Source organism: Callithrix jacchus, chromosome 5, assembly GCF_049354715.1.
Source record: "Callithrix jacchus isolate 240 chromosome 5, calJac240_pri, whole genome shotgun sequence".
In the NCBI taxonomy this organism is placed as follows: Eukaryota; Metazoa; Chordata; class Mammalia; order Primates; family Cebidae; genus Callithrix; species Callithrix jacchus.
This window is the reverse complement of record NC_133506.1, coordinates 125,580,058-125,600,112: the sequence shown is the minus strand read 5'-3', so window position 1 is coordinate 125,600,112 and position 20,055 is coordinate 125,580,058. Positions and strand designations below refer to the sequence as shown.

Sequence of the window (20,055 nt, the reverse complement as noted above, 5' to 3'; positions counted from 1 at the left end):
ACCTCTCTGACAGTTTCCAAGGCAATGCCTTCAAACTGATAGGGAACAGAAGGCAGGAGGGTGGGGTTCCCCAGCAAAGGGCCCACCCTCAAGCCTAGAAACCTGAGGCTCTAAATGGGTACAGGCATTCCTGTTTTTGTACCCAAAAGTTGCCTTTTGGCCCACCACGCCCCTCTATCCTGTATCCATATAAACTCCAAATACCAGGTTTCAGGAGGAGAGGAGCAGAGAAAGAGAAGAGCAGAAGAGTGACAGAAAAGGGTAAAAGAGAAGAATGTCGGGAGGAGTTCAGCTGGGAATGGTTGGGGAATCAGCTACTGGACAGCCAAACTCCAAGAAAAGATCATCTTCCCACTCCATCCCCTTCCCAGCTCCCCATCCACCCTCTGAGAACCACCTTCACCACTCAATAAAACCCCCACATTCACTATCCTTCAAGTCCGTCTGTGACCCAATTTTTCTGGGATGCTGGGCAAGAGCTCAGAATAGAGAAAACGGTCACACTGGCCCTCTGCCCTTGCAAAAAGGCAGAGGGTCCACCGAGCTGGTTAACACTTAAGCTTTACATGGACGGCAAAGTTAAAAGAGTTCACTATAACACACATCTCCTTGGGCTCCTGCAACTGTCTATGTGTTCTGTGTCCCATAAGGGGTTTGAGCAGTGGCAGCTATGGAATAGACGAGCCATACCTCTGTCCTATGTCCTGCAAGGGGGGTCAGGGAACTCTCCTGTTTCAGAACTATGATAAAAATTTGGATAGTCATTCTGATGTTATTCAAATTTGAAAAATTAACATTCCCTCTGGTAAGGTAACAAGAGAAACGCAAAATATGGGGAGGGTGAAGAGGACTATACACAGCGAAGGTTCAATTCCTGCTCATGCTAAGTACAATGCAGAATTTTCTCCAGGAAAATTCTCTCCAGAGCTTCTTCATCTTATGTTGCTGCCATTTCCCCATCTCAGCTCCCAGAGCCTCTGCAGCACAGGAGGCAAGAACCTAAGAATTATGGAGGGATTTGGGGGGTAAAAATGAAAGGAGCAGACATCACTTCTGCTCACAGCCTGTTTGCCAAAACCAGCCAATAGCTCAAACTTAATCGCAAGCAAGACTGAGAAAGAAAAGCAAGGAAATCCTGATATTTTGTGAGCACTCAATACTCTGCCACCAAATCTCTTCTGGCTTTTGCTTAGTAAAAAACCTACAAACTTTTATCAAGATTGTCATTTAATAGAGAATTGGATATATGCCAAGACTCCCCCATATCACAGCCACATGTTTTAGGGCACTCCAAGTCTAAGTTTTAGGGCATTCACATCTATGTTCCAAACCTAAGGTAAAACCCTGTAAATGTCACAATGCATTTTAGCATTAATTCTCTAGCCTTTGAGAAGGTTCATGTGACATTTTCGTTGTAACAGAAATGATTTCAAGAGTTGATTTTTGTTTCAATTGCAACAGAGACTGAAAAACTACCCAGCAACAAGTAAACAGAATACCGCCATCCCCATAATAATACTGCAAGAGAAAAATATCTTAGGGAAAAAGAAGTTAATAAATTTCTGACATTCCAAGGTGTGAAAGGAAGTAATCTGACGTCTGAAAGCCGGAAAAAAAACAGTTTCTTGGCCCATGCTGTTCGTACACATCAAGGTCACCTAGAAAGTTATCAGAACTCAAAAATAGATAAAATTAAAAGTCTATTTTAAATGATCTCCTGTATCCAAAAGCTACAAACAAGCACATGAAGATTTCAACGTTTTATCTCTCTTGTTTGAAAGTCCTCATTAATACCGTATTATGCTGAGGGGTTGCTGAACTAAAGTAAACACTAGAATTACAGAATGATTCCCTAACAAACCCATTGCTCACTATATATAATGGAGACCATGAGAGAAAAATCCTGGGGATGTTACCTCAAAGGTGCAAAAATGAGGAAATGTCATTACTCAAGAAAAATTAGATTAACTGAAAGGACAACTCTTAATAGAACTAATGCCATACCAAAGCAAAGGAAGTAAAACAAGCTTTGTCTTGAAAGTCAAATGGTCTCCTCTTACATATGTTCATCTCTAGGGGACAAGGTAATTTTAAGTTGTTAAATTAGTGAAGTTCCATTTATGGCTGAGCACAGTGGCTCACACCTGTAATCCAACACTTTGGGAGACTGAGGCAGGAGGATCACTAGATCAGGAATTCAAGACCAGCCTGGCCAAGATGGTGAAACCCCATCACAACTAAAAATTCAAAAGTTAGCTGGGCATGGTGATGTGCACCTACAATCCCAGCTACTTGGGAGGCTGAGCATCAGAATTGCTCCATCCATGTTGCTGCAAAGAACATGATATTTTTCTTTTCTATAACTGCATAGTATTACATGATATATACCACATTTTTTATATGTGCCATATTATCATTATCCAGTCCACCATGGATAGGCACCTAGGTTGATTCCATTTCTTTGCTATTTTGAATAGTGCTGTCATTAACATACCAGTGCATGTGTCTTTTTGGCAGAACAATTTTCTTTTGGCTATATACCCAGTAATGGTAGATGGCTGGGTCAAATGGTAATTCTGTTTCAAACTCTTTGAGAAATCTTCAAAAAGCTTCCCACAGTGACTGAGTTAATTTACGTTCCCACCAACAGTGTATGAGCATTCCTTCTTTCTTCATACCCTCACCAGCATCTGCTGTTTTTTGGCATTTTTTAAATAATAGCCATTCTGGCTGGTATGAGATGGTATTTCATTGTGGCTTTGATTTGCATTTTTCTAATGATTAGTGATGTTGAGCATTTTTTCTTAGGTTTGTTGGCCACTTGTATGTCTTCTTTTGAGAAGTGTCTGTTCATGTCCTCAAAGGTTATTGATTTACACAGAATCTCATCTAAGAAATGTCTTCCACAGCAACATCTAGACTAGTATTTGAGCACCTAGCTACCATGGTCTAGCCAAGTTGGCACAGAAAATTAACCATGATACATACAACCACCAAACTCATCCTTTCCCCTGGGCCTTAGTAGCAGCTGTTCCTCTGTTTGAAAAACTCTTCCTTACATGCTTCATCACTCACATATGCTTCATCACTCAGATTCCAGCACAAATGTCACCTCTACAGAGAGACCTTCCCTGCCCAACCTAATATTGCATTTTCCCTACCACCTCCCTCACCACAACATGATCTCTTATGTCTCCCCATTTTATTTTATTTATGTGCTTATTACTATCTACAGTCATATTATTTCTGCATTCTCCCATTTGTTATCTGTTTCCCCCATTGGCTACAGGATAATTAGCTCTGGGTGTGCAAGGATCTTATCTGCTTTCCACTCTATCCTCAGTATATAGAACCCTGTCTAATACATAGTAGGCGCTCACTAAGTATTTGGTGAATGAATTAATCAACCAAGCAATACTAAGTACTCAAATACTATTTGATGATTATTTTTATTAATAATTTATATAGTTTATTATCACTGTTATTATTATTATTTGTATTCAAGTCTTTAAAAATCATACCTATCCCACCAGGCGCAATGGCTGATGCCTGTAATCCCAGCACTTTGGGAGGCTGAGGCAGGTGGATCACTTGAGGTCAGAAGTTCAAGACCAACCTGGCCAAAATGGAGAAACCCTGTCTCTACTAAAAATACAAAATTAGCCAGGTGTGGTAGCACATGCCTGTAATCCCAGCGACTCGGGAGGCTGAGGCAGGAGAATCACTTGAACCCAGGAGGCAGAGGTTGTGGTGAGCCAAGATTGCACCACTGCACTCTAGCCTAGGCAACAAGAATGAAACTCCATCTCAAAGAGAATAATAATAATACTTACTCATGCCATATCTGCATTATCTCTTAATGACAGATGCTGAATTTATCCTTAATCCCACTATAGTGATGATTTCAAATAAGTTTGTGAAATTTAAGTTTTATTATATGAGAAGCAGGAGATAGATTATTAAGAAAGTGGAAACAAGAGGTTATCTTATAAAGCTTAATATTTCATACATTAGCTTGTCTGATTATAAAGAATAGAACCCTAAAATAGAATGTGCCTATACACACAAAATGACTTAGAAATGATTCAATAATTCTGTATAATTCAGTCTGAAAAAAAAACCACGGTTTTAGATATTCAGGCAAGTAAAGTAACAGTGAGCTCCTATTTCTTGGATTAGCTTGTTGGCTGGTTGTATTTCCTCCATGACGTTGCACATGCAGACCTAATTGAGGAGTGCTTCAAAATTTACACTTGGCAGAGAAAAGGAGCTGCCCTGAAAATGTACCTTCTTTGCAAAGATATGATAGTTATGACTTCATTATTTTTGGAGAGAATGAAAACATGCAGGTAGATGTTGGATGGTGAAACCAAGTAAACCTCTTAATGAGGCATCTTTTCATATTTCATTTTACCTATACAGTATACAACTAAAGCTTTCAACATGCTAATGAATATGGTTATCTTTTTTTTGATGACTGAGTCTAGATTTTGTCAGCATAGAGGTATATGTAGAAGTAATAAAGTCCCAAAGAGGTTTCTTCTACAAGGAAGAAGCCCTTCTTTCCCAAGAATCTCCTTGATGTCCCAGCTTTCTCTTTTCTCTCTGTTTAACCTGAGACCTTCATATGAGCATCTACATTCAATCATTTTAGATTTTCATCTTTGAGGAAAGTTGCATTTCACCATAAGGCTGACTATTATTTCAAAAATGTATAACCTGATGAAGATACAGGAACAGAAATTACTTTCTTTTTCCAAAAACAAAAACAAACAAACAACAACAAAAAAGATGCTAAAGCAGGAAATAGATGGGTACTCCCTTAATACCCATAGGACATCCTGTGAACCACTTCTCTGTGGAGCATTTATTAGTATAAACTGAAAGCAAGACAGTAAAAGAGACCTTGTAATCCCTGTTGTTCTCTTCTTTAGAGGAACTAAATCAGTACCCAGTTCATTTTGAAGATGAGAGAGAGAAAGGAAACTAACACCCTTCCCCTCCTTTATGGCAAGCCTAGTCCTGAGCTCTTGAGCCTAAGCCCACTTGTCATTGAACAACACTGTGAAATAGGTAATTATTAGCCTGATTTACAGACCTGGGCAAGTAATTTGACCTCTTCGAGTCTCAGCCAATGTGAGACAGAAGGGAGGATTAAGTTGATCTGTCCAGCACCAAAGCCTGCCTTGAAGCAAGGCTTATATCCAGTGAAAGAAAAGGCCATTCAATGCAAAAAGCAGAAACCATAAAGGAAAATATGAATAAGCATAGCCACATAAAAAGAAAGGAAAAAAATTGTATGGCAACAAGAAGGCAAGTGACAAACTGGGAAGATATTTGCATATATACAAGAAAAAAGAAATGACTACCCAATAGGAAAGTAATTCTTATAAACCAATTAGTAAAAGATAACAACCTCACAGGAAAAAACAATGGGAAAGGATTAAACAAGTCATTAGAGACTGATTTAAATAGCTCACAAACATACGCAGTTATTCAAGTTACCCAATAACAAAGAGGACAGCCAAAGTGACAAAGATGAAGAAGACAGGCAAACAAATCCCTCTGTTGGCAAGAGTTGGAGAAAATTGAAATTTTTATACGTTTGTAGAAGCTGTACATTGGTACTGTCTTCCTGGAGAAATGGGTGACTGATAATAATGTAGTATACTTGAAAAATTGCTAAGCAAGTAGATGTTAAATGTTCTCACAACAAAAATAAGTATATTGTGGTGATGGATATGCTAACTAGCTTGATTTAACCACTTCACAACATATACATATATTAAAACATCATGTTGCATACCATAAATATATATCATTTTCATTCATCAGCTATAACTTAATTTTAAAATTTTAACTGTGTATGCCTTGAGTCAGTAATTGCACATTTAGAATTTAATCTGAAGAACAATGATAGAAAAGTTTACTCATAAATGCATGAGGAAATTAGTGTCACTAATATTGATAATACCCCCCTAAAATGCTTAGCAATAGGCAACGGGTTGAATTATAATAGCCCCAAAATGAATTCCAGTATTGAAAAAGATACTGCATGTTCATATATTGTTCTCTTTATTTTTATATCTTTCTATTTCATTTGAAATATTTATATATATTCATTTCAGAATCAGGAAAAACAAACTATAATTTTTGAGATCTTTAATATACCTAGCATGTTACAAAATTTGCATTTTCTCATATTTTATTTCATAGTAAAACTAAGTTTTCTGCCCAATGAGGTTATAGTGTGATGATTTCATGCTAAAAGCAATAATTTCTCTTTTTGCCTATGAATTCCTTTTAATTATTTTCAATATTTAAAAACAGGCAGGCTGCCCACGTGTTTCGGTTAAGCAACCATGATCAACGGGAGAGGGAAAATGTGGTTTTCTTTTATTGCCTTCCCCTGGAGCATCTTCAAGACCCTTTGAAAGAACAGCTACCTATCCCAGGCAACCTCTGTGCTTAGTCTACACGGAAAAGTTGAAATTCACTCCTAAAGTGCGGGTGTTTTCAGGACCCAGTGAACGGGAAATTTCAGCGTCTTCTGCAAGCTCCGTTGGGCTGGCCTTTCATGTGAGCAGGAAGGAAATGACTGACAACTTTCTAGTCTTTATGGAAGGCGGACTTTATTTCCAGCCCTCAGGTCAAAAGGCAGCGGAAAGAAAACAAAACCGCTAAGAGATAAAGGCTAAAAATAATGTCCTGTGGAGTGAATCAACCCAGTTTGGGATCCTGAAGACAGCAACAAGGCAAGGATGTGCGTAGGGCTAAATCTGCGTCATCCTTCACAGGTGGTCGTGACCAGAATCGAAATGCCTGGGCAAGAGAGGAAGAAGTTCTGCAAACAGGTGTGCTGGAGGGAAGGCGTGGGGAGGGGAGAGGAAAAAGCCATTGAGTCGATCCTGGGCTTGAAGCCCACACACTTTCCCAGCAGTTCACCTCCGAGAGAGCCCAAGGGCTGGACAAGGGCTAGGAAGGAGCTAAAATTTGATTTGGGGTTTTGTGGTGTGGTTTGGTGATGCACTTTCAGTTTAAAATATAAACAGATGTGTTTATGCAGTTGGGCTTTCTTTCTCTTTGCTTTTAATTGTCACTGTAGAAGAAGTAAGTCTATGATTCACAAGCTAATGCCAAAAAAAAAAAAAAAAAAGGAGTTCTCATTGGGTGATTTCCTACTTTATAGGAAGCAATGGGGAATGGGTTTAAAAGTCACACGAAAGACATCCGCTAGGACTTTGATGATGAGTATAAGAATGATTTATTTTATTTATAAAGCACTTTAATCGTGCTTTTAGTGACATTCTAATTTGGACATACAACTATCCTAGGAGATAGATAAGATGATTATTACTCATCATATTTTACAAGTTAGAAAACTGAGGTCAGATAAGTTAAAGATTGTATGTTCCCTTATAGACTGAGCTATAAAATACACACACACACACACACACACACACACACAGGCAGAATCATTATCATTACTTCCCTAACTGTACCACTGGGCAAACCTCCAAAGGGGAAAACTGGTATTAGATGCTAAAGAGAATAGTGCAAAAAAAAAAAAAAATACTGAGTACAAGAAGTATGAGAAAGCTTCTAGCCTACATGGATTTAAAAACAAACTAGATCACAATGGGATCTGAGCAGTGCTATTTTACAAAGTCTTTTCAGCTGTCTGCTAAATAGTTCCACCTGAATGTGCCACTAGTCCTAGACACCATGTCTATATGTACAGAACAAGACTGATCATCTTTCTTTATTGTCCTCCTTCCTTCCATTTCTATGTGTTAATGATGTCAGTTTTCCCAGAATCCCAGACTCCAGTGAGTTTTCCAGTGTATCCACCTTCCCTGCCTTCTACATTCAATCAGTCCTCTTGCTTCAACCACTGAAATGACTCTTATATGCATTCTCACTTATATCCTAATACTATCTAGGATTCTGCCCACCTAGCCTAATGCAACCATTTCTTCTCTCTTCTCACTGCCTCCAGGTCTAATACACCTTGAGTTCATCTCATTACCTACTCCAGCCAATCTTCCCTTAAATGTAACCTGATTATAACACTATGCTGCTCAACATCCTTCACTTGCCATAGAATAAAGTCTAAATTAATTGGCCACGACATTTGAGATCATTCATACAATGGTCTCCAATTGTACATTTACAAAGATCCCCAATTTAAACAACATTGTAAGACTGCTTTCCCCAAATATTTCCTCTTATCTCAATATCTGCCTGTTCAAGATCACTTACCCTAAATATGCCCTCTTACCTCAATATCTGCCTACTCAAATTCCTACTTCTCCCTTCTTTGTCTCCAGAAATACTCACATCCTTCAAGGTCTAGTTCAGTTGTCCTCTATTTGATGGAGCCCTTTCCAGTTCTCTGAGCCATTAGACACCCCATTCTTTCCTTTGGCTCCCACTAGACTTGCCATCTCCCCTGCACCATCTATCACATTTGGCCTTTTACTAAAGTTGTTTTGTTGGTTTTCTAATAAATTGCAACCTGTTTTAAGGGAAATCATATTCTTTTTTTTTTTTTTTTTTTTTTTTTGAGACGGAGTTTCGCTCTTGTTACCCAGGCTGGAGTGCAACGGCGGGATCTCGGCTCACTGCAACCTCCGCCTCCTGAGTTCAGGCAATTCTCCTGCCTCAGCCTCCTGAGTAGCTGGGATTACAGGCACGCACCACCATGCCCAGCTAATTTTTTTGTATTTTTAGTAGAGACAGGGTTTCACCATGTTGACCAGGATGGTCTTGATCTTTTGACCTCATGATCCACCCGCCTCGGCCTCCCAAAGATATTCTATGCTTTACATCCTGGAAAGTGCTTGTTGTAATCCTTTGCTCATAGACGATACCTAACATATATTAGTTGTAATAAATTAGAATGATTAACCAAAGCTTGTAGCATAACTTCCAAGTTACTAAAGCATGTAATAGTAACACCCAGCTACTTGCATTTCCTCAGACACTTATAGTGAAAGTAATAGCTATTATTTATTGAGCATTTATTATAGACTAAGGACATCATGTGCATCTTCTAGCTCATAACAACCCTGTGAAATTTGTCATATTCACATTTTACTTATGAGGAAACTGAGGATTAATAACCCCTACAAAGCTACACAGTTGGGAGGTGAAGGACAGAGAATCAAGGTTGTCTAATTCTAGAACGTGCTCCTCACCACCATGCTATCAACACAACTAATGTCATGGATATGTTTTCACAGGTATCCTGGATAGTACAACCAGTTTCCCTAAAGAGGTCATACATTTTCACCAAGCCATAAGCATCCTCTTGCTCAATCTCCCCCTAAGGACAGCTGGATAAAGGCATGATGGGTTTAAACCATGGCTCAACACTAAGCTGTGAGCTAAAAAGAGGAAGATAATCTAGAGCCCAAGAGTAGAACCGGGGTCACCAAAATGAGGCCAAGACAGAAGCAGACGCCAGTAGCTGATAGGAATTGAATCCAACAGACAGTGAAGCTGGGAACCTGACTTGGAACAGACAGAAGCAGACACAAGGACAAGCACAAGGTCTGAAGAGGCCAACAGTAGACAGGAACAAAACAAAAAGCTGACCTGCAAAGGGTCCAGAACACAGACATGTAAAATGGGCAAGGAGTCAAGTTCAAGCAACCCCAAGGCCACAGCTCCAGATGTGCTGATGTTTCTGGGAAGGCAGGACACAAATCCCAAATATTATCTGACTTGGGACTTTTCTGTACAGTTAAATGGAAAGTCCTGCCTAGAGAAGAGAATGGTGTTTGGGGGAAAGGCAATTCAGAAACTTCCGATAACTTATTTTTATGTCCCCAAAAGGGCATGGTACAATTGAAAGTGCACAGTAAACACTCCATAAACATTTGTCCATTGCTTAAGAGAGACAGGAAGGTTGTTTGTTTTCCTCTTGTAAACACAAAGTAAACCATACCCGGTCAAGTGCCCCTTGTTCAAACTAGCACAACAAATCAAAAGTACCCTAAAGAGGACAATTCTTTTGCAGAGTGCAGAGTTGATCCCTGTTGGAGGAAGACTGCTCTATTTCCTAAGCCTGAGTAACTGGAAATGCCATGCATGGCTGCTAGGGAATAAGCAAAGATTCCTTGCCTACTTAAGAGCGGTACAAGCATTCTCCAAGATGGATGACTTCAAGCAGCATTTGGGAAGCTAGCTTGAATTAAAACTAGATGCTTCCGGAAAGACTCATTCCATAACAACACTTCAAAAACTCATCTTTCCCAGATAAGAAAATTCATCATATATCACCATCAAATTTCCCAAAAAATCCAAGTTATCTCTGTTATAAGGGTCAAAATTCAAGGCCAATCATTCACTCCAAAGAGAACTTTTTCAGATGTCTGAAATTCCCAGATAAGTTAGACCAGACAAGATAAACTCTGCCCTCAGAGATTCCAGGAGAGGGGGGTTTATCTTCAGCAATTTTCCTTTGTAATCTTTGCTGTCAGATATCCTGAACTAAACTCATTATTCCATGTCAAATAGTATCAGCCACCAAAGTCAAGAGAGAAAATATTATTTTTATTATTAATGAAATACCTAATATTTATTGTATGATATTGAAGGCTTAAACAAAATATCCTTCTTCATGGGTTACTCTGTAATAATAATACCACCTGTAATCACTTCTACCTGGTCTTAAATGAATTCTCCCTTGCTGCTAAACAGGAATATAAAACTTTAAAACCCATGAACAAAATTAACATTTTAACTAGGTCGTACATCCCATAACTAGTATCAGCCCAGTCTCAGTCACAAAACAAATTAAGTCATAAATTAATACCCACACTTAGGCAAGAAAGAATATGTCCTAAGCATTACCGTAGCTAATGGCCAAAATGTTAAGTCTGCATAGATGTTTCTATGAATATGCTGAAAGAAAAGTAGTGAAAGTGTGAATATAGAAGAGGGTTCTCACTGAAGTCTAAAACATAGGTTAAAAATTATTTTTTCTTTACCCTTACAGAAAGGAGAGGAAAATCAGAAAAATATTAATATAACCTAACTGTCCTATGGAATAAATGCAAGTGTCCCCTGATGGGAACATAGTTCCCTCAATACTGTGGTGAAGACATTTTCCTCTAAGGCAAGTAGAAGCAACAACATGGGTCTTATGCACTTGTCCATGCAAAGGCAGAGCCGAAAAAATGTGTTCAACTGTCCAAGCTCTGCTGGCCAGCCAACCTTAGACATTCATGGAATATCACTTTTCATCTGACTTGGCAGAAAATAACTGACAATAAATACCTGAAACCCACAACATTGCTCTTATCAGGCAAGCAGCATCAGAAAAACCTAAATGTCTATTTACAGGAGAATGACTGCATGTATAGAGTACATCCTATTACAAAATGCAACCAGCAGTTTAAAATTAAAAGTGGTTCTGAGTATACTTATACAGAAAGAGCTTCAAGGAATACTTGACATGTTACAAGCACGTTTATGTTTGGGTGTGCAGTGGGAGATCATTTACAGAAAGCCAAAATCACAAAAAAGCACAGCTCAGCTAGAAGGATAAGTCAATCCAGCAAAAACGCCAGGATTGAGGGTCGCCATCAACAAGGGCTTTGGGTTTATTCACAATGAGAAGTACTGATGTATCTTTTACGTAAATGCCTTCTGCTCTTCTCTCCTTCCTCCAGCAAGGGCTTTTGGCCAGTCATGGTTGCAAGTAGGGCAGCCTCTCATGCACCAAGCACCCATGATGGGCCACATAGCTTATTATGTAGGACATATCATCTGTGTCCATCTTCTTAGGAGATTTATCCTGGCACCTAGCTCTGGCTTCTTGAAAGCTCCTCTTAAACTGCATAGCTAAATGACTACGTTTTATCTTCTTGACCCATTGCCTTTCAGCTTCTTAGATAATGCTCCATTTCGATCAAACAATGTAATTTGTTGCTAATAGTACTATTTTCCTGCTCAAAGACCTCTGGGGCTCCTCTGTTCCTTGAAGCTTCCTCTGGTGGTCCTCTGAACTAGTATCCTTTTTCCTGAATTAACAAATCTTTTAGTAGATTTCCAAAGCATTTTAGTGAGTACTGCAACTCATAAACTAGGATTGAAAACAACAATAAAAATCTATGCCTTTTGTATTTCCTCCCGTTTGCTAGGCTTCCCCACAGTGGAATGACAGCATCAATAATTTATAATGATTCTCCAAGTAAACTAATCATGCAAACCACACTAATAAAACATTGTAAGTCTAGAACTGTGCTAATGACAACACAGTGGTTACAAAATTAATGATCTCCCTGAACTCTTTATCCAAAAATATCCCACAGCACTTTACGGTTTTAAGATATCAAGAAGCATTTTCCCTCTGCACAAGCAATTTGCTGGCTTCCCCCAGAAAACACTAATGGCCAGGATAGGAAGTGTATGCTTAAAACTGGAAAATTACAAATATGTGAAACAGCTCTTGAAATCCCCTTTGCACTGGATTAGAGCCAGGATAACGAGTCTTACGCTTCCAGCCATGCATGAAAGATGTTTGGGGCTTTTTCTAATCCAAGACCCAGAGGACTTTTTCATGTTGACTTCCAGGGGACAAGGCACTAAGTGAAAGCATATCTTGCCACACGCTCACCTTTTATATATTTTCTATTTATTTAAATGTGCCATCACAGGTAACCACATCTTTCATTTTATCCCATCCCATTAAGATACAGGATAAGAGATTTGAGCTCATCTCTCTTTTTTTTAAATAAGGATTTAAATGGTAAACCTGAAAGAGAAGGAATTGTCAGAAGACCTGAAATTGAGCAGTATTCAAACACAGGTAAAAAGCATGAAATACCACCAAGTATGACCACCAACCATGCATTTGCTTATCAATATGAAAATACTTTGTCTGCTGTGAAGGGCTTTGAAAATGTAAGACATTATTTTAAAGACTATTATAAAATGTCCATCAAGGACCTTGACCTAAGCATAGCATATAGGAATGTAGTGTTGGTAGGCACTCATGATTTTTAAAAGGCATTACTCATTGTTCATACTCATACTCATTATTCATATTAATATGAATAATTCGTGTAACAGCTATTGGTGAGCCAAACACTAATCTTTGATATAGACTTACCAAGAAGAAATGCCCATTTTCTCAGCCTCTTTACTCTCCCCTCCCCTTGGACCTCAAAGCCACACAGAATGACCAAAGTAGATCATGAGTTCGATGCATTGTGTATGTGCAAACCAGCATGTGTAGACATCACGCTCTTCTTTGAGGAACTTGCACTAAGAGGATGGTAAGGAAGGAGCAAAGCTGACTGTCCAAGTTGATTTCCAATCAGGATATCCCATCTGGAAGCAAGCCAGCTTCCGCTCCTTTGAATAAAGCAAAGAAGACATGACTTTTCTTCTAAGTGAATGAACAATACCATCTGCATGACCCCTTTTATAGGCTTCAGCCTTCAGTATGACTCCAAGTCATTTGGTAACAAGTGAATTCCTGAAAAAGACTTTGGTCCAGCAATAAAATATGAATATTCCAAAAGGCAGAATTAAACTGCCTAGTCATCCCTCTTTTAAAATCCACTTTTAAGTATTTCCTTTAACTTCCATGACTACGCTCAGGAATAGTGAGAATCTAGGCATCTCATACACTCCTGACGCAAGAATACACGGGTGAGACCTCTTGGTGTCCTGGCATTACTTAATAACAAAACCTTTCAGAATGTCCTTAACCTTTAACATAGAAATCCTACTTCTAAGAATTTAAGTAAGTATTTGTAATATCACAAACACTTGTAAGTATTTGTAATGTCACAAACACTTGGCTACAACAACAATTTTTATAAAGCAATTTGTAAGAATGAAAAATTGCAAGACATCTTACACAGTAATAATGGCCAGTTACATTAACTACTGTACACTCATATTTTGCAGTTATTAAAGGATTAGTATGCTTATTAAGAGTAATAAAAGCAAACATGTTTTCATTTTTGTAAATTTATATTTGTTTTTTTGTTGTTGTCTGTTTGTTTTTGTTTTTGTTTTTTTGAGACGGAGTTGCACTCTTGTTACCCACACTGGAGTGCAATGGCGCGATCTTGGCTCACCACAACCTCCGCCTCCTGGGTTCAGGCAATTCTCCTGCCTCAGCCTCCTGTGTAGCTGGGATTACAGGCACGTGCCACCATGCCCAGCTAATTTTTTGTATGTTTAGTAGAGACGGGGTTTCACCATGTTGACCAGGATGGTCTCGATCTCTTGACCTCGCGATCCACCCAAATTTATATTTGTATTGGTTGTGTGTAGGAGAGAAAGAGAGAGAGAGAGAGAGAGAGAGAGAGAGAGAGAGAGAGAGAGAGAGAGAGAGAGACATATACACTTTGAGAGTCTAAACCCAAATAATATAACCAGAGTTATTTCTGAATGCTAAGATTGTGTTTCATCTTCTTCTACTTACTTATCTACATTTTCCCAATGAATATCTCTTAATAACACTTTTTAAAAATTATGTTAAAAATCTGCAGCCCAGAGAAGTACAAGATAGTTTTCGTTTTTGTTTAGTTTGACTATTGTCATGATCAATATTTTCTTTGTTTCTGGTTAAGTGTGCTTTTGATTTGTTTGTTGTTTTAAAGGTAAGTCTAATAAGGTATGTTTAACTCATGGACAAAAGAGAGTTCTCCCAGCAGATTTCCAGATTATCCTGTTTTGTATGTCTTTCCCTGCTGACCTGATGAAGGAATTCTCACCTGCACTGAGGAAGAAAAATACCTTCAGGTTGGAGAGTCAAAATAGCCCAGATGAGGTTTACAGCCTGGGTAAGGGTGAAGGCTGTGGTGTGGACCCTTATGAACACAGATGAAGTTCCAGACTGGTTGGCAGTTAGCACTCACCCTCCAGGTTTCATAATTGTACTTCCTTATGCCATTGGTGTGAGATCCTTACTCTACCACTCCTCCCAGGGGGTCATGAAGTTAATCCTGTTAAAACAGACACACGAGATTAAGTCATCTTTTCATTTCTCAGACAAGCACATAACACCACCCTGACACTGAGCAGATAGTCTCCAGCTACCTTCATGTTATGCTACTGGAGACCAATCTTTATAACCAGGAGAGGAGGAGGATGAACTCTTTTAACCTGTCGTTTTCTCCCTTTACATCATTTTTTTCCTTTTAGGTCATATCCAAAAAAGGAAGGTAAATATATGTTTTAAATAATCTTCAGCAGTGTGTTAAATTATGTCATTTCTTAAAGAAGGAGGAGGAGGAAGAGGGAGTAGAAGAAGAAATAAGAAAGAAAGTGGGAAAGAGAGGGAGGGAAGTGAAGGGGAGGTGAGGGGAAAGAGGGGACGGGAAGGGAAAGGAGAAAGGGGAGGGGAGGGAAAAAGAAGACCACCCCAAGAAACATCATGGCACTTTCTTCAGAGTACACACAGAGTACTCTTCTGGCTCTAGAATAAACTAAAGAATGGAGAGATGTTCTTAGGTAAGTTGGAGGCTTTTAACCTCCACCCACTCACCCCCACACCTTACCCCACATTCTGACATTGGTCACCCAGAACCCTTGCTCTGCAGAGAGACAGATTCATTGAAAGTCAGTATATGCCTCAAGGCCTACCCTCAATAAGAACAGAGTTCACTTAGAATTCTCCCCAAACCACAGCAATTTAATATCAAGGGCACCAAAGAGAAAAGGTAATTCCTGTTTAGGATACAAATGAGTACCACTGTTAAATATTTAAAGTCAACAGATAATTGAGAAGATAAATAAGAGCATTCACGATCTAAATCTAACCTTTTGAAGTTGGTGTCATGGTGACCAAGTGCTATGGGGCACTCTCAGCAACAGAGAATTTACCAAGAGGGCTCTTGATCAGACTTGGTTTTACTTCGGGATGCTCACTGTATTACAGGAGAACGTAAGGATCTGAGGACACTTTTATTCATTTGGGGTAGGTCAGAGTTTCTGTAAAATAACGTGGGACAAATCAATAGGTACTAAAGGGAGTATCTTGTGTCATTTCCATATGAATGTCAGTTGAAATAAGGAATAAGCACATATACAGGTCAGTGGCCATTTTCTTTGTAATTTTCTGCTGCTCATCACTCTTATAGGAGTAACTACTGCTCTACAATAACAAAGAATTTGTGGATAATTAACCTGCTTTACCCAGAGAGGGTTTTGTTTTGTTCATATGTTTGCGTTTTGAATTTAAAAAGTGCGTTCACAGCCAGGCACAGTGGCTCACGCCTGTAATCCCAGCACTTCGGGAGGCTGAGGGCAGATCACCTGAGGTCGGGAGTTCAGCCTGGCCAACATAGTGAAATCCTGATTCTACTAAAAGTACAAAAATTAGCTGGATGTGGTGGTGTGCACCTGTAATCCCTCAGGAGGCTGAGGCATGAGAATCACTTGAACCCTGGAAGCAGAGGTTGCAGCAAGCCAAGATAGCGCCACTGTACTCCAGCCTGGGTGGCAGAATGAGACTCTGTCTCAGAAATAATAATAATAAAATAATTAAAAGTGCATTAAGTGTGGTTTCTCAGTGCACATAGTGAGGACATGCTTCTGTAAGCCTGTTAAGTAACAGTGCCTTCTCCAGTTAAAACTGGAAAGGGGGGTCTTTCCATTTTCATATTGAGAGAGAGCAAATAGAGCAAATTCTATGCACTTAACTGATTATTTCTTCAAGACTTAAAAACCTCAGGAACATATTCTGATTTCAGACATCCGTAAAGCTCTTCACCATAGATGAGTGAATTCATTTTAACAATCGCTTGCTCCCGTAGACAAGGATGACACTCTATGATGTAGGCGATAAACAACTAAGTGTGTTCATGAGTTTTAAGTATGTTGCCTTAGAGTGATTTTTCTAGCTGAGGCTGGTTTGGGTTTGAGACATGGGGGGAATACTTGCCTCCTCCATGATTACTAGAAAATCTCTTCTCTCCTCCGTCCCCACACCCTGGTCTGATTAGTGCATGTGAAGACTCATGTGATCCTGCCTTATGCTGACCTAGTAGAACTTCTAAGTCATTTCCAAGATTTATTAGGTGACTTTAGGAGTTACCAGAAAGAGAGGGGAAATAATGATGGTGTCGACCTACACAGATGTGGTTGAAAGTACCTGAGCTAGGAGTCAGAAAAGTAATAGGTTCAAATCTTAACTTTTCCATTTTATTTATATTAGGCAATCAGTCTTTTTGAACCTCAACTTCTCACCCATAAAAATGGAGGGAAATAAAACTGGTCTCTCACACTGGTTGTAAAAATGAAATGAAATTACACAGAATCATTTAGTTACCAAGAAACAATACTGAGTAATACCACATGCTACTCATCTATGATAGTAATTTTATAACCATTAATTCAATTCTTACCATAAGCCAGTCACTGAGCTGTCATATATTATTTTACTAAATCTTTAAAGCAACCTATAGAATTAGCCTGATCTTACAAGTGAAGAAACTAAGACATCTAAAGGTTAAGAAATCTGCCCAAGCTTGTGCAGTTTCATACCAAGAAAGTCTGACAATAAAATCCAGGTTTGACCAGCACCCTGGACTCTTCCCTGCTGAACAATGCCTGATAATTGCCAAGCAATTCATAAGTATTTACTGCTTCTGCAAGAGAGTCTGTTTCCTATTTTTAATAGTTAAATCTAATTGACAGTTTACCTATTGTTACTTGTCCCTGGAATACAGAGAAATCTTTATAACAGAAGGTGGAAGAGGAATTTACAGTTTGCTCCACTGGGAAGTATCATGAGCAACTGCCAGGTTTTCGCCCTCCCTGGGTGCAAATCACAATAGCCCTTCATAAGAAATACTTAGAAAGGGGCTGGGCGCGTGGCTTATGCCTGTAATCCAGCACTTTGGGATGCCAAGGCGGGTGGATCACCTGAGGTCAGGAGTTCAAGACCAGCCTGACCGACATGGTGAACCCCCGCCCCCATCTCTACTAAAAATACAGAAATTAGCTGGGTGTGGTGGCCTGTAATCCCAGCTACTCGGGAAGCTGAGGAGGGAGAATCGCTTGAACCTGGGAGGCGGAGGTTGCAGTGAACCGAGATCGTATCATTGCACTCCATCCAGCCTGGGTCACAGAGTGATACTGTGTTCCAAAAAAAAATAAAGAAAAGTAAAGAAAAAGACAATACTTAGAAAGTTGGTGTCTCATATATTCAGTTATCTTAAGAAGTATAGTGTCTCCTCTCCCAGCTTCACTGTATTTGTGCTAGAAACGCCAGTGTTTGAAGACGGTTCAAAATGCCAGGTAGTTTCATTAGTTCTTTTGGCTGCCTTCATCACACTGCTGAACGTTCTTTAGTCAGTGGGTTAGGGGAATCCTGTGTGTTTTGCTGCCCCCTTGTGGCTATTTTAAATGTCTCTCAAGTGATTTATAACCTGGATTAAAATTTTCCAATTCAAACTCCTCACAGCAGAAGGCTAAGTATGCATTCTTGGTGCCATTGCCTTTGATGAAAACATGCACATACACTAGCACACTGAATTTTAATTTGTCTCTGAATGGTATCGTGATGGATAAATTTTCAATTACACTTGAAAGACATCTTGTAATTCAAACTTCCACAATGGAGGATATTTCTTTTCTCCAAAGTTTAATATTGGAGCTTGACCATTCACCATATTAACAACAGAAATTGACCCCTACATACAAAGGGACAGGAGGAAGTTTGTAAACTTACCATTGTGTTACCTGCTTCCTATAAAGATGTTAAACAGTTTTAATATTTAAAATTGAAAGAGGAGAGAGAACACCACACTAGACAGAAGCCACAAGTCATTTTAAAAGAGCTTTTTTATCAATGCTAAGGAGATGCCAGAGATCGCAGCCATAGCTGAGAGGCGGATCAAGAAAGAAAAAAATAAAACAGAAACAAAACTGACCAAAATATGCCTAAATTTTTAAGAGAAATATTTATTGGATAGTTTAAAATAAAGTTAGTTAATTAAAAAATTTATCGACCTCTTCTCCCCAGCTTTTCCACACTCATCCATATTCACACGATTCCTATAGAGGAGCCTTAACATTAAAGGCTCCTTCATAAAGAAATATGAAGCAGATAAAAAATATTTTAAGTAACTACAATTATATACTATGAAACAATAATCGAACATTTGAAAAAAACTTTTCGCTGCTCCATTTTGTGTCAAAATTTACTCTCCTCCACTCCCACTTATATAAGGTTAGTAAACTCTAAGTTTTGAAATAAATTGCCTTTGGAATAGCAAAAATGTTATAAAGTATAAGTATTAAGGTGTTATATATTATTATATACTTCATATATAACATTATATATGAGGTACATATAGCCTATATAAACCTCATATGTATTATATATAGCCTATATTATACTTCATATGTATTATATATGAAGTCTATATAATACCTCATGTATATCATATATGTATATTATAAAATAAAATATATACCACATATAGTATGTATCATATATATAATATGAACTTCCATAATGTAGAATATTTCTTTTCTTCAAGTTTAATATTATTAATATTACTATATAATGTGTTATATATAATACCTCACATATACATTATATTACATACGAAGTATATATTTATATATCGGTATATTATATATACCATATTATATGTCAAGTATATAAATAATATATTATATGCTACATAATATATTATATATTATTATATAATATGTAATATAGTTATATCATATTATATTATTTCCATAACTATTCTAATATATTAAATATAATTAATATTAATTAAACATTGATAAATTATAATATTAAATAATATATGAGTATGATTATTAAATAGTATATATATTAATATATTATAATATAGTAACACAATATATAAATTATTATATAGTATATAAGGTATATGTGAAGTATGTATATTATATATACCAAGTCTAATATACCTACATATTATATGTTAATTTACTAAGGTCTAATTGTAAAACATTTAAGGTATGTAAGGTATATTTAATATATATATAGTGCATACAGAGACCTTGTTTTACTTTGTGAAATGTTTGATGTGGATGTTG

General features: G+C 38.1%; 1 long non-coding RNA gene across 1 annotated transcript; it reads right to left on the bottom strand.

The window, feature by feature from the left end:
* Positions 1–2,560: 2,560 nt before the first annotated feature.
* Positions 2,561–19,314, bottom strand: LOC144582703 (uncharacterized). The gene is made up of 2 exons (XR_013535976.1): positions 15,793–19,314; positions 2,561–14,975 (listed from the first exon to the last, which is right to left on the bottom strand). It is a non-coding gene; the product is annotated as an uncharacterized LOC144582703 (long non-coding RNA).
* Between the last annotated feature and the right edge of the window lie 741 nt (positions 19,315–20,055).